Here is a 15,516-nt window from a genome sequence, read left to right as displayed (position 1 = left end):
TAAATGCTTCTTCTTTCTTCTATCTTCCTTCATCTTCTGGTTCTTCTGGCTCTTCTGGTTCTTCTGGTTCTTCCTCCGGCGTTCTCGTCCAGCATCTCCTCCGCGGCGTCTTCTGTCTTCTTCTCCTCGGGCCGCTCCGCACCCATGGCATGGGGGGGAGGCTCCCGCTCTTCTCTTCTTCTCTTCTTCTTTTCTTCTTTTCTTCTTTTCTTCTCTTCTTCTTCATTTTCTTCTCCGGGCCGCTCCGCAATCCATGCTGGCATGGAGGGAGGCTCCCGCTGTGTGACGGCGCTCCTCGTCTGACAGTTCTTAAATAACGGGGGGGCGGGGCCACCCGGTGACCCCGCCCCCCTCTGACGCATGGTGACTTGACAGGACTTCCCTGTGGCATTCCCCGTGACGTCACAGGGAAGTCCCGTCAAGTCACCGTGCGTCAGAGGGGGGCGGGGTCACCGGATGGCCCCGCCCCCCCGTTATTTAAGAACTGTCAGACGAGGAGCGCCGTCACACAGCGGGAGCCTCCCTCCATGCCAGCATGGATTGCGGAGCGGCCCGGAGAAGAAAATGAAGAAGAAGAGAAGAAGAGAAGAAAAGAAGAAAAGAAGAAGAGAAGAAGAGAAGAGCGGGAGCCTCCCCCCCATGCCATGGGTGCGGAGCGGCCCGAGGAGAAGAAGACAGAAGACGCCGCGGAGGAGATGCTGGACGAGAACGCCGGAGGAAGAACCAGAAGAACCAGAAGAGCCAGAAGAACCAGAAGATGAAGGAAGATAGAAGAAAGAAGAAGCATTTAAATAAAGGAATTGTCAAAAACTGTCTCTTGTCATTTTTAACATTTTTGACACTTTTTTCGTGAAATGGTAGGGGTACTTATGTACCCCCTTACCATTTCACACGGGGGGGGGCCGGGATCTGGGGGTCACCTTGTTAAAGGGGGCTTCCAGATTCCGATAAGCCCCCCGCCCGCAGACCCCCACAACCACCGGCCAGGGTTGTGGGGATGAGGCCCTTGTCCTCATCAACATGGGGACAAGGTGTTTTGGGGGGCTACCCCAAAGCACCCTCCCAATGTTGAGGGCATGTGGCCTGGTACGGTTCAGGAGGGAGGGGGGGCCGCACTCTCATCCCCCCCTCTTTTCCTGCGGCCTGCCAGGTTGCGTGCTCGGATAAGGGTCTGGTATGGATTTTTGGGGGGACCCCACGCCGTTTTTTTTTTTTTTTTTTGGCGCGGGGTTCCCCTTAAAATCCATACCAGACCTGAAGGGTCTGGTATGGAATTTAGGGGGAACCCCACGTCATTTTTTTTTTTAAATTTTGGCCGGGGTTCCCCTTAATATCCATACCAGACCTGAAGGGCCTGGTATGGAATTTAGGGGGACCCCCACGTCATTTTTTTTTTTTAATTTTGGTTCGGGGTTCCCCTTTGGGGAATTCCCATGCCGTTTTTATCAATGAACTTCTATGTGTATTGTCGGCAATGCAATAGCCGCGGGTAGTTTTAAATGAGTTTTTTCCTTCAAAATGTCATTTTGCTGTCAGACTGTTCTAAACACAGGAAACATGCGCCCCTTTACAGGCACACTATAGACACCCCCCAGGTACGAAATTTAAAGGGATATTACACTTTTATTGTTTGACTTTAAGCATTATTAAAATCACTGCTCCTGAAAAAACTGCCGTTTTTAAAACTTTTTTTTGCATTGATCCATGTCCCCTGGGGCAGGACCCAGGTCCCCAAACACTTTTTATGACAATAACTTGCATATAAGCCTTGAAAATTAGCACTGTTGATTATTCATGTTCGTGTCCCATAGACTTTAACGGTGTTCGCATGTTCGAACGAACTTTTTTCCTGTTCGCATGTTCTGGTGCGAACCGAACAGGGGGGTGTTCGGCTCATCCCTATTCAGGAACTTTCTCCAGATGACGGACCCCGTATTTCACCGTTTGTTGGCTTCGCTGACCCCCTATATCAGCAGGCAGGATACCTGCATGAGGCAAGCCATCACTCCGGAGCAGAGGCGGTATTTAGCGATGGGGAGAAGCCTGCAGGACTTGAAGTTCTCGACAGGCATCTCCCCCCAGACTCTGGGAATCATTATCCCGGAGATCTCCCCAATCAGGATCTGTGCACTTTCCGAGGTGAAATGCTCTGGATCCACAACATCACGATCACCTAAAAAGAGAGAAAACAAAAAAAAAAAACAGGTATTATAAATATGCCGGCATCCATCTCTTACCTGAGCCTGTGGTCGCAGACACTCACCTGTTGTGGTGCCAATTTCCACCACGTCTTCTTCCTCCTCCTGCTCTTCTTGGGTTGGGGGTATTTCCCCTTCTTCCCGAGGTGGGGGATCTGTGGTCTCCTCGGATGAGGGGTGTCCTCCGAGTCTTTTCTCCCCTATGTAAAACAAAAATGGTATAATTAACACACAGATATTTGATGGCTGAAATATAAATATGAAACATTGCTTGGAAGTGGGGTACAATTGTCTATTTTTGCAGAGTTCCAAGATGTAGAATTTTTATTGTCCGTTGTCAAGCTTCAAGACTTTACCTGTTTTGTACAAGTTTCACAGATGGAGACCCCCCTATAGTATACACTGGAGCACCTGTGTGGGCCCCCTAATAAAAATGGTGTTCTGGTGTCCCACACTAGTGCTCCAGCGTCCAGATGTGAAAACAGCTGCTGAGTGTCCTCTCCTTACACAAAATCTAGTTTGCATTTCATTCTAGTAACAAACCCATCTACACAACCAAATATTTTTCATACAAGTAGGCCCTAAAAAATGTGGGCAAGGGCGCATGCGCGGCTTCAAGGAAGATGGACGCCTAAATCTGTAGCTCCGCTCCGCCCGGGACTTTAACGGCCTCCTGAGGGTCATACACAGCCCTAACTATCCCCATTTTTGCACCCCTCGAGCCAACAACAATCGGTGCATGCCTTCTAAGAAAAAGAAATCCAGAGGAGCTTCACAAAACACCCTAACTCACTACCTCCTCCGCACGAGGGAAACACTCAGCATGTCTCAAGATGGCGCCGCCGGTAAAGGAAAACCTCCTACTCCAGCCTCTTCGCCTCGACCGAGTCCCTCTCCCTCGGTCATTTCGACGGGTGAGTCCCCCACTGCTCTCTCTAAAGCGGATTTGGATGTAAGCCTAGAAGCCATGTATACCAGACTGGCATCAAAATTCCAAACTGAGCTACATAAGACTTCCCACACATTATCCCAGGAAATCGCGGCCTTAGGCTCACGTACTGAGCTCCTGGAAACAAAACATGACGAGCTAGCTTTAGCATACAACGACCTAAGTCGAGAACATGAATCCCTGACCCTGGCCCTGTCAGCAATCCAAACGCAAGTCGAGGACCTCGACAACAGAAATAGGCGCAATAATCTGCGTCTACGAGGTATCCCGGAGTCTGAGACTGACCTGATACCAACTGTTATCAGACTCTTTAAGTCACTCCTGCCTGACCGGGACTCTGCTGCTTTTAAATGTGACCGTATTCACAGAGCCCTACGCCCGAAACCCCCGGACGATAAACCTCCCAGGGATATCGTCCTATGCATGAAGGACTTTCTCATCAAGGAGGAAATCCTAAGAGCCGCCCGAAACAAACCACGGATAACGCTGGATGACCATCTTATCCAGATATACCCGGACATTTCTCCGACGACCCTGGACAGAAGAAGAGGCCTAAAAGAAATCACCACTGCACTTCAATCTGCGCACATTCGATATCGGTGGGGATTCCCATTTAAATTGCAGGTCCCTCATAATGGCACCACTCTTTCTGCTACCACTCTACATGAAGGCCATGAAATTCTAGTGAAACTGGGTCTCCTAGACGCTGCTGCAATCAGACGCCCTCCTTCTACACCTCGCCAAGCACCAATCTGGCAAACACCACCACCCAGAAGAGACAGGAGAAGGATTCGATATGACATCGGAGAGAATCCCATCGCTCCACTACGCTGATGAACTGCTACCTCACATAAGTTCTGATCATCCTGCACCAAATTTACTACGCACTTTTAGCGCGACTGTCCCTTGGAGCTGTTCGATGTGTTCCCCTCCCAGCAAGAGAAGTTTTTTTTTCTCACAGTTTCGCTGGGATCGAGACCTAGTTGTCTCGCAAGTTGCTGATTTTTGTGTCAGGAAGAGTACCCTTTTTTTTTTTTTTTTTTTTTTTTTTTATTTTTTACTCTACCTGACCCAGGTTAGATGTGGTCTTCCATGTCCCTTTTTCTACATCATTTTTGTTATTTGTTTTCTCTTTTTCTGATTTTTGGGTTTTTAGATGATATTAATTTTTATTTTTTAGCTAGTCTGACAAGTCACAACCTGAACCTCTTTCAAAACCTATGGCTCCTCTATGGAACCACTGATACTGCTTTTGTTGTTCTGCTACCTTCTATACGTGCCTTTGGGGCGTATGGTTGGCGGTGTGGATATGTGGTGGTACCCCTGCTGGATGAGCTCCCCCCTAGTCTAAATCTACACTACTGCCTCCTAGGAGGGTTTCTCCTTAGCCCTCATACTCGAAATAGGACCCTAATTATTGAAAATGACCATTACATGTATCTCACATAACGTGAAGGGATTTAATTCCCCTATGAAGAGACGCAAAGCCTTCGATATGTATGGGAAGATTGGTGCTAAAATTCTCCTGTTACAGGAAACTCATTTTGCCCATTTCTCACACCCTAAATACTTCCATAGAAACTATCCGCAATCATTCTATACCCTATATTCATCCAAAAGCAGGGGTGCCGCCATCTTCTTGCATGCTTCCCTTCCCATTGAAGTTACACAATGCTTCAAGGACAGGGAAAGCAGATTTGTGATTATAAAAGGTTTACTACATAATAAGGAAATCACTATTGCTAGTGTTTACGCCCCTAACGATGCTCCCGCCTCCTTTTTTAAAATTTTCTTTGACAAACTGACCGGCCTGAACTCTCCTCATATTATAATAGGGGGAGACTTCAACCTGGTGGCCAACCCCACGCTGGATAGATCTGCTTCCACCATGATCTCAAAAGCATTCCCCAGATCTCTCACCCAAGGCCTCTTGGAACACCAGCTGGTCGATACTTGGAGAGCCCATAATACCAGTCATAAGGAGTTCACTTTTTACTCTCATCCTCACAAGAGTTACGCTAGATTAGACTACATATACACCACCCCGATAATTTTGGCGAATTCCAACAAAGCAATGATTTATCCGTGTGTTTGGTCTGACCACCAGGTGACTTCTTTTACTACTGAATTTATTGGTTTGGCCCCAACACCTTATATTTGGAGACTGAATGAAGCTTTGCTGTCAGATATCCTAGTCGAATCTGACACTGCTAAATCCATTGAGGAATACTTCTCCCTTAATGCCCTCCCAGACACCCCCCCCTCTATTTTATGGACTGCCCATAAAGCCGTTATAAGGGGTAAATTAATCAGTATAGCCTCTTCCCACAATAAGAATCACAGACAAAGGATTTTGACCCTCACCACTGAGCTAGATCGCATATACAAAGACACGGAAAAGCTAGGCTTAGAATCTACTAGAAAAACAATAGACCAAAAACGCCTTGACCTAGATTCCCTCCTATCCTCCAAAATTGAAAAAGAACTCCGTTGGTCCAAAGCTAAAATCCTATTACATAATAATACCTCCTCCACCTTATTCGCCAGAAAACTAAATCAGTCAACCCGACCCACACATGTATATAAACTCTCTTCTAGTACAGGCCATCCCACCTCTCACCCCAAGGAAGTACTCCGTATATTTGAACAATTTTACTCCTCCCTACTCTCTCCGAACCCCAATCACCCTTCCCCAGCGGATGACGCATGGTTTCAGGATCTGCACATCCCCTCTCTCTCTGCCTCACAAGTGGAGAAGCTCAATGCCCCTGTCACCACCTCAGAGGTTCTCAATGTCATTAAATCCCTAAGATCAGGCTCTGCGCCAGGCCCTGATGGATTTTCAGCCATCTATTACAAAAAATTTGCTCCCTTACTCTCCCCCAGCCTAGTTCAATTATTTAATTGGATCCTACAAGGAGGTGACTTCCCTGAAGAAATGTTGCTGGCAAATATGTCCCTAATCCCCAAACCCAATAAAAATCATTTACTCCCACAAAATTATAGGCCGATTTCAGTTATGAACATTGATGTAAAGATCTTTAGCAGAATACTTGCAGACAGATTAGCTTCTATAATTTCAACCCTTATCTCACCCTTCCAGTCAGGATTCATCCCACACAGATTTATAACAGATAACATTAGACTAGCCACTAACATTATCCAAGACTCCAATTTAAATTCCCGTAAATTATTTCTACTTGGCCTGGACATACACAAGGCGTTCGATAGTGTTTCCTGGAAATATCTTAATTCACTCCTTCAACGTATGGGATTCCGTGATGAATTTTTACAAGGATTCTCTGCCCTATATGCAAACCCAAAAACCCGCATTAAAATCCCTGGTTGTAACTCTGAGTTCTTCCCTATAGGTAGAGGCACACGCCAGGGTTGCCCACTTTCCCCCCTAATCTTTGCCCTTGCCCTGGAACCCCTGGCCATAGCGATTCTGAACAATCAAAACATCTCAGGTTACACCAAGGGCCCCTCGTCTTATAAGTTCTGTATGTACGCAGACGACGTCCTTCTATTTCTAACAAACCCCCACATTTCCATACCGAACCTACTCCAAACGCTATCTTATTTTGCTGGGGTCTCCGGCCTCAGGGTCAATGTCTCGAAATCTATCGCCCTCCCACTGGGCTTTTCCCCAACAGAATTACAACAATTCAAACAGACTTTCCATTTCGTATGGAAAGAATCGTCTCTATCATATCTGGGCATTGATCTGGCAGGAGACCTCAGCAAACTCTTTGACTACAATTACCCCCCCATGATATCTAAACTGAAGAAAACGCTCCACTCCTGGTCTCAGCTGCGTATATCCTTCCTGGGCAGAATCACAGCTCTGAGAATGGTGATACTTCCCAGATTGTTGTATCTCTTTCGTTCCCTCCCCATCAGAGTGTCTAAATCTTATCTCCACACTATTCAAACATTTATGAACAAATTCATTTGGCAAAATAAGGCACCTAGATTTGCGAAAGAGGTTCTCTACCGTTCCTCTAAAAGTGGAGGCTTGGGAGTCCCCCGCATCTGGCATTATTATATTGCTTGTAGACTTGCACAACAAGCTCAGTGGAACATCAGAGATTCCAAGGTCCCTTGGGTAAAATTCGAACAAGACTCTATCTCCCCATTATACTTACCGGGCCTGATGTGGTCTTCCGGCCCCCTACTCACAGAAGTTTCTAACAAAAACCTAATAGTCAAGGTCAGCTTAGCTCTCTGGAACAGGTACAAAGACAAATACAACCTCATCTCTCAACCATCCCTAGGGGCTTCCTATATAGGAGACCCAAGATTCCCAACTGCCTTCTCCCATCCAGAAGTATTTGAGATATGGACCCAACACAACCTTATCACCTTAAAAGACTTCTTGATAAACTCTAAATTCACCTCATTTGAGTCCCTCAAATCTCGTCATCTTATCCCGGATAGGGAATTCTATCACTTTCTCCAAATAAGACATTTCTTTCAAAAACACTATCCCACCCCCCCCTCAGATCACTCGACACTATATGAGGATTTGTGTCATACTGCTCCTCGCCAAAAAGGCCTTATCTCACAGATCCATAGCTCCCTGGTCGCAGTGGAAGATTCTCCCCCCCTGAAATACAGATCCCAATGGGAACATGACTTGGCTCTTGATCAAAACACCATTGACTGGGACAGGGGATGGACGAACATTTGTAAAAGCTCGAAATCCCTCTCCATAAAGGAAACAGCCATCAAACTCATGACGAGATGGTATTATACCCCTACACGCATCCAAAAAATCTACCCACAATCTTCTCCCCAATGCTTTAGGGGTTGTACCCAATTAGGCACCTACCTACACATCTTCTGGGAGTGTGAAAAATTACAGCCCACATGGACGGAGGTTCTTAAACTGATAGACAGATTAGTGGGAAACCCTATCAATCTTACATTCCAACATTGCATCCTATTTCAAGATGTGCCTGAGATCACCAAACCCCAGCTGCGGTTAGTCCACTCAATATGTATTGCTACGCTCTGGTGTATTGCTCTTCACTGGAAATCTCCCTCAATACCTTTTGCACAAATTATTGCTCGTATAGATTCTATTAAGGAAACTGAAAAGATCTTTCACACCCTTCATGATTCCATACCTATCTTCGATATTAAATGGAACCCTTGGTTCTTGTTCAGGCTAAATGACTGATATTGTAACATTATACATGACTATGCTACGCTTTATTCCTGATCTCTCTATTTCTTTTTCTTTGTATAATTTTATGTCTTTACCTTTTTCCCTTGAGTTTTTTCTTTTCTTTCCTTATAATTTACTATTGGTCCCCTCCCCTCTGGTTTTATTATGTTTAATTAGCTAAATTTGACCTTTTACCGATACAGAATGTAACTCAACTTATTTGTGTTATGATAGGTTCTTCATACTGATTTCACTGTGAATGTACATTCTAGATTTGACATTGTATGTTTATCATATGTCATTGTAGGACATTGTTCCTAATGATACCTGATATGTACAGGTTTTCTTTTCAATAATCTCAATAAAAACCTTTTGAAAACAAAAAAAAAATGTGGGCAAATGCATATGGCCTAAACAATGGTGTTTTATAGGCCGAAAGAAAAATGTTTGATACGAACGAATAATGTGCCCATGAACATGAAAGTTGCCATTTTAAACTGTACAACACTTAAGAAAAGCACATGGAGCAGCACGAACGTAATAAAGACAAAAAGATTAGAAACACAGCACAATTACTTACTTTTTTGCAGCACTCTCCGGATCTTTCTGTACTGCTCGGGCTCTCTTAGTTTCAGGTCCGACCACTGCTTCCTGAGCTGATCTTTCGATTGTCGTACCCCAAAATTCCGGTGCAGACTTTTGACCACTTTCGCCATGATCTTGGCCTTTCTGATATTGGGGTTGGGGTAAGGTCCATACTTCCCATCATAGTCGGCCTTCTTCAGGATGTCAACCATCTCCAACATCTCACCAAAGGACATATTTGAGGCCTTAAATCGTCTCCTTCTGGATCGGGACGTTTCCGGATCCGGGCTTTCCTCCTCCTCATTGTTATAATTAGCACGCACCTGCTCTGACTCTGCCATGTGCTCTTCACCCACTGCTCAGTGTGTATAAAGAATAACACACGTGCGTAGTACGTACGATCTGTGAGCGAAGGAAGGAGTAGCGGAGTCACCGATCGTGATAACGAAGGCAAGAGCCAAACTTGGGCCTATACTGTTTCTAGATTGAGGCCTATATTGTAACTAGATTAGGAGAGTTTTGCCTGACATTAGGGTTTGTCTTGTGTTGTGTCTTGCAGTGAAAATGGATATCTTGAAAGATACCGACTTAATGGCAATCTTCATAGATATGTTCAGGGAGCTGCCTTGTCTTTGGGAGATAAACCACCCACATTATAAGAACCAAACAAAGAGGAAGACAGCACTGGATCAATTGCTGGAATTGTGAAGACGGTGATCCCCACGGCAGACATGACCTATTTGAAGATCCTAATTGGTGGCCTGAGGAGCACTTATCTAAGGGAGCACAAGAAGGTCCAGGATTCCCAGAGATCCGGAGCAGCAGATGACATCTATGTCCCCAGGATGTGGTACTATGACAAGCTGCATTTTCTGGCAGGCCAGACTGAACCCAGGTCATCACTCTCCAGTCTTCCTTCCCCCCCAGCTGAGGCTTCTGACGCCCAACCTGGGCCTTCCAGGCAGCAACATGTGGAGGAGCCCAGCTTGAGCCAGGTATAGCATTCCTCTAAATAGTTCAGGTTGTCCAATCAATGATGTTAACTAGATGTTAGTTTGGAGTACTAATTTATGTTTGGGATTGATGATGCAGAAACTAAAACCATGTCCCTTTTTCATACACAGGAAAGTCTTAGCCAGGAGGTGGCCGGGCAGGCTGCCTGATATCCAGGTCCCTCCCCTACACCCGCAAAGAGAAAGTGGCAGGAAGAGGAGTACCCTGGAGGAGGCTGCCATAGGCCTCTTTTGGAAGGCTACCGAGGCCCTGACAGCCCCCCACACTGTGGAGGAGGACTTTGCTGGCATAATTGCCTGTAAAATGCAGCGGATGGAGGAGGGCCAACAACTCATGTGTGAGTCATTAATTTTGGAAGCTCTCAATAAGGGGTTGAGGGACCAAATAACATCTGCTACCCACATTTGTGACCTCACACATGGTCCTCCTCCTCCAGGTCCTTCTACTTCTCCTCCTCCTCCTCCAGGTCCTACTAGTCCTCCTCCTCCTCCAGGTCCTACTCCTCCTCCTGCCACATCTCCAACAGCAGGGCCACAGCCGGGAAGGAAGCGTGGAAAGAAGACCAGAAAGTGATGACCCTGGGTTCAGTCTGGTCTGGCAAAAGATGCAGCCTCTTGTGGTACCACAGCCTGGGGACACAGATGTCATCTGCTGCTTTCCGGATCTCTGGGACTTCTGGACCAGACTGCACTCCCTTACATATGGACTCCTCAGGCCACCAATTTTGATGTTAAAGAATTGATGTCTGCCCTGGGGGTCCAAGGCTTCGCTAATTTCTGCTGTTTCTCCAGCGTTGCCTCCCTCTTTGTTTGGTTCTGAGCCCTTAATAAAGGATTTTTGGTTTCAATTATACTCTCCTATGTGTGTTTTCCTTCAAAAAGGACAGTTTGTGAGGATTCAGGTACATTTCTAAAGAACAATGTGAAATTAACAAGGGACACCAACACCAAACAATCTTCTTGAGATTAAATAATATAAGATATCAATGGTGTTGTGGTAACTTGACACACAAACACGCAAAACACACACAAAAATATTCTGGAGTAAAACTAAAAATAAAATAAAACAAAGATCAGCCTTGGAAAAAATACAACCCAAAAAAAAAATATATATATTTTTGTCAGATGTGACAAATCAAAATATATTAAGGGAATCCCGATAAATAATAAAGAAAGACGTTTGTGAGAAGTCTGTGTGAATATGAGCTGCAAAACTACTTCATTCTTCTAGCCAGGGCTTTTTTTCTCAATCAATAGGTGTTGGAACTCGGAAAACAAGAAACCCCCTAACGGGGCTTTAATGCAGCCAATGATGTGATGTAACACAATGCGAAGTAAATAGATAGTCAAAAATAATATTTATTAGTATAAAGAATGGATGATGAATCCTGACATTAAAAGGTCAGGACATGAACTGGAATACAAAATTTGATAAAAAGCAATACCCATGACAGGTGGCAGTGTACAATAAAATAAACCATAGGCAACAAAGATGTAATAGCACAAAGTTTAAAATGTAGAATGACGCGTTTCAATCCCAATAGGTCTTCTTCAGAGGATAGATATATAACAACTGTAGGGATATAAACATCCATCAAAAAGTCTTTTCAAACCAAAACAAAACAAAAATATTCTGGAGTAAAACTAAAAATAAAATAAAACAAAGATCAGCCTTGGAAAAAATACAACCCAAAAAAAAAAAATATATATATTTTTGTCAGATGTGACAAATCAAAATATATTAAGGGAATCCCGATAAATAATAAAGAAAGACGTTTGTGAGAAGTCTGTGTGAATATGAGCTGCAAAACTACTTCATTCTTCTCACATTATAAAGAAGAAGAGAGTGCGCTGTATTAAACCATTTTTTACATTGCACCGTGACGAAAGTGTTGTATCCATTGCGAACGCTAAGTTTACCAGACTGAGCTGTTCCGTCTCGGAATTTCTTCTGAGCATGCGTGGCACTTTGTGCATCGGAACAGGCCACACACGGTCGGAATTGACGTGATCGGATTTTGTTGTCGGAAAATTTTATAGCCTGCTCTCAAACTTTGTGTGTCGGAAAATCAGATGGAAAATGTCCGATGGAGCCCACACATGGTCGGAATTTCCGACAACGCGCTCCGATCGGACATTTTCCATCGGAAAATCCGACCGTGTGTACGAGGCATATTAGTCCAAGATTATTCGACATAGAGAGAAAAGATTCGACATGAAGATTCGACAAAGCAGTCGCTGCGAGTGGACATTTATGGTCAAATGCTCCGCCCATAGGCTATAGAAAAATTCTAATGTTGGTTGACTAGTAATAATAATTAATAAATATAATTATTACTAGTCATACAATATTAGAATTCCACTATAGCTTGTGGGTGGAGCATTCGACTGGAAATGTACGATTGCGGCATCATACAGGCCCACACCAAGGAACTTTTAAAAGTCAGTGGGGAGTCAGCAGCGCCCTGCACCTGCGGAGCTCTGCGGTGTGATGCAATAAGGTGGCTGCCCTTAAGCTGCCCCCTAGAGGACATCCTGATTCATTGGAGTTGTGCCTCCTCCTCCTCTCTTCTCTCAGGCACCCAAGTACAGTCAGTTACCTTATCATCCCCTCCCTCCTCATCACTGGAGCAAACTTGGCAGTATGCTGCAGCTGGGAAACATGACTGCCAGTTTCTTGTCCTTCTTGGGCACCCCCTCTCTCTAGGCTCACGTTACTCCCTTCCTCAACCTGGGAACCAACATCGGAGCCTTCAAATGGCCACGCATCCTCCAGCAGCATGTACCCGACACTCAGGGCCATTTGAAGGAATTTGGGGCCCCAAGCAAAATGGACATGGCGGCCCCCCCAACCCCCCTGCATGCATGCAAAGCCTACAGGAATCACAGCATAGCGATACAGTTTAAGTTCACAAAATTTACAAAGCAGAGAAAAGATTCTACAGTAGAGTGTACTGTAGAGTCTTTTCTCTGCTTTGTACATTTTTGCAAAAAGCTTTAATAAATATTACCTGATTCAAAAAAGAAGCAATAAGATGGAAATAGGATGGTAAAGAAAGAAGAAAATGGAAAGAAAGCTATGGTAATTGTTTTTATTATGGTCAGCAAGCTACCATATTTTTATTACTAAATGGGTCTTGATGACTGCACCCCCCCTTACTACTCCCCCACCCCGTATTCTTTTTAACCCCCCTCCCTGGCTACCGCGTACCGCGCGGCAGGAGATTCAGTTTTCTGTTCCCAGCCGGCCGCACTGAAAGGAAGTGGGCACTCAGTGTGTGCACTTCCTGTCGGTCCGGCCGGGAAAAGGAAACTGAATCTCCTGAGTCCTGTACTGCGCGGACTGCAGGAGGAAGGAAGAGGAGCTCAGCCACACTACAGGCTGCAGCTTATAGGAAGAGAAGGCCGGCAGCGCGGCTGTGGCCCCAGACAATTGCTTGTTTTGCCTGTCCTGTCACGATGGGCCTGCCAACACTGTGGTCAAATAATTCTGGGGACTCCTCCTTGCATGATGGTGGGGCTACGGAAGAAGAGACTGTGGACAAGGAGCCAGTGGAATAGGCCGCTTTGGCAGCTGCGTTGGAAGGCAAACTACTCTGAGCCTGGGTGACAGAGGATGAGGAGGATGAGGACGACTTTGTTATCCACTCCACCAACTCTTCTGCATGTTCTGGTTCAATAACACGGCCAGCAGCAGAAAAAAAGGACAAGCGTGCCCCATGGCCACCTGCAGAGGATGCACCATGTCCACGACCAGCACTGTTGACTGTAGACACAGAGGTTGCTTGCTGTCTTTTAGTGGCCTGTGAGCGTCTTTCCTTGGTGGTCATCTGGACATGATGTATATTTTGTTTTGCAACACCACACTACACTGTATTAAATACTATGTACACCACCAGAAGTGTAGTAGAAACTGTACACACTGTATTAGATACTGTGTACACCGCCTGCACTGTATTAGAAACTGTACAACAGATGCACTTTATTTTATACTGTGTACACCACCAGAAGTGTAGTAGACACTGTACACACTGTATTAGTACTGTGTACACCGCCTGAAGTGTATTAGAAACAGTAAACCACAGAATGCACTGTAGATATAGGCTACACTGGATGCAGAGTATATATATATATATATATATATATATATATATATACACAGTATCTCACAAAAGTGAGTACACCCTCACAGTTTTGTAAATATTGTATTATATGTTTTCATGTGACAACACTGAAGAAATTACATTTTGCTACAATGTAAAGTAGTGAGTGTTCAGCTTGTATATCAGTGTAAATTTGCTGTCTCCTCAAAATAACTCAACACAGCCATTAATGGCTAAACCGCTGGCAACAAAAGTGAGTACACCCCTAAGTGAAAATGTCCAAATTGGGCCTAATTAGCCATTTTCCCTCCCCGGTGTCATGTGACTCGTTAGTGTAACAAGGTCTCAGGTGTGAATGGGGAGTAAGTGTGTTAAATTTGGTGTTATTGCTCTCACTCAGGCATCACCATGGCCAACCAAAAAAGTTGAGTGCACATGCTCAGCATCATATTCAAAGGTTGTTTTTGGGAAATAGACGTATGAGTGCTGCCAGCATTGCTGTAGAGGTTGAAGGGGTGGGGGGTCAGCCTGTTAGTGCTCAGACTATACGCCGCACGCTGCATCAAATTGGTCTGCATGGCTGTCATCCCAGAAGGAAACATCTTCTAAAGATGATGCACAAGAAAGCCCGCAAACAGTTTGCTGAAGGCAAGCAGGCTAAGGACATGGATTATTGGAACCATGTCCTGTGGTGTGTCTTGCCTACAGTCAAGCATAGTGGTGGAAGTGTCATGGTCTGGGGTTGCATGAGTGCTGCTAGCACTAGGGAGCTGCAGTTCATTGAGGGAACCATGAATGCCAACATGTACTGCGTGATGAATAAAGATGCAGCTCTAAAATAATAAAAATTTATGAAAATATGAATTGTATCAAAGAAAAGTAATGGTGAAAAAACTCTCAACTGAGAAAACTAAGGCAGATATCACAGAAAATTAATACAAAGTGATAAACCAATAATTACTAATAAACTTAATAAAACAAAAATGAAATTAAATATAAATCAACTGATGCATAAAGGTAATGGTGAAAAAGGTCTCACCTACCAAAACTAAAGCAGATACTAAAAAATTATTTTGACATTAATAAGTGATAAAGCATAAAAAAGTGAGTCTATGACAAGTATGAAGATCAATCAATGAAAAAAATTAGCGAATCACTGAGAACCAGAAAAAAACAAAAAAACAAAGTCCCATTCCAATAAAAACAGTGCAAAAAGAAAAAATCAAATAAAAAGTCCATATGAAGTGTGAAGATAATAATCCAAAGGAAGCTAAGTGAAACCAGATTCTATATCCAAGATGATAGCACACCCGAGTGAGTAAAAATGCTCCTTACTGACTACGGGTGACCACCATAGGTAGTCTCACCAGGCACAGGGAATAATAAGGTCTCCCAGGAACCTATAACGGCATCTATAGTTGCAGCTATAATCGTGGCACTCGATGTAGAGGTCCAAACCTTGGTCACCAGATTTTGGCTCTTTCAGTAACAAAAC

This window comes from Aquarana catesbeiana, linkage group LG10 (assembly GCF_042186555.1).
Source record: "Aquarana catesbeiana isolate 2022-GZ linkage group LG10, ASM4218655v1, whole genome shotgun sequence".
In the NCBI taxonomy this organism is placed as follows: domain Eukaryota; kingdom Metazoa; phylum Chordata; class Amphibia; order Anura; family Ranidae; genus Aquarana; species Aquarana catesbeiana.
Note: the sequence above shows the minus strand (reverse complement) of the source record.